The following is a 622-nucleotide window of genomic DNA, read 5'->3' as shown; positions in this document are numbered from 1 at the left end:
GCTCCGCGCCCAGCAGTGCTGGGCAACCCCAAGGGGTATTTAAGGAAGGGAACCCCCAGTCCTGGCCTTTGGGGTTGGGTCCTGAGGGTCCCGATTTTGCGAGCAGCGGGGGTTCTTGGGGACCTTTGGCGTCCCACGTGAGGGGCTGGCGGCCGGATTTCATGCCTGTGAGAGGAAGTGGGATCTCAGTTGAGGGGCCTGGGCACTTTTGGGAAGGGGGTCCGAATTCCGAGACGCTGGGTGAGGCGTGCCCAGGGACCCAGGGAGCGTTTCGGGGCCTCCCGGGGGATGTCTCAGTGCCTGTGTCTTTGGGTGGGGGCATAAGGGCGTTCGGCACGGAGACGCCCGTGAGGAGGGGGACTGGGCGACGAGAGCTGGGCCGGAGAGCTCGGAGGGGAAGGGCCCAGAGCAGGGGGGTCACTGCAGGACCTGAGTTGCAAGGGTCCCACGTGCGAGAGAAACCCAGATAGGCGGCGCCGGGAAGGGGCGCCCCCTGCGGGCGGAGAGCACAGGACGCGTGCGCGCACCGGGCACGCCCAGAGATGAGCCCTCGGGCGCTCAGGTGGAGTGGGGAGGGCCGCCACCTGCCGCCCCTGGGTGCAGAGGTGGGCAAGCTCTCCGG

At 68.5% G+C, this 622-nt stretch overlaps 1 protein-coding gene across 1 annotated transcript in view; it reads left to right on the top strand.

Annotated features, from left to right (window-relative positions):
* The window catches only part of LTBP4 (latent transforming growth factor beta binding protein 4), a 30,740-nt gene that overhangs the window by 6,512 nt on the left and 23,606 nt on the right, over nucleotides 1–622 (top strand). The gene's annotated exons all lie outside the window — the stretch shown is intronic.

Source organism: Carlito syrichta, unplaced genomic scaffold (assembly GCF_000164805.1).
Source record: "Carlito syrichta isolate Samal-C Ts95f unplaced genomic scaffold, Tarsius_syrichta-2.0.1 Scaffold86295, whole genome shotgun sequence".
NCBI lineage: Eukaryota > Metazoa > Chordata > Mammalia > Primates > Tarsiidae > Carlito > Carlito syrichta.
Note: the sequence above shows the minus strand (reverse complement) of the source record. Positions and strands in the feature narration are given on the sequence as shown.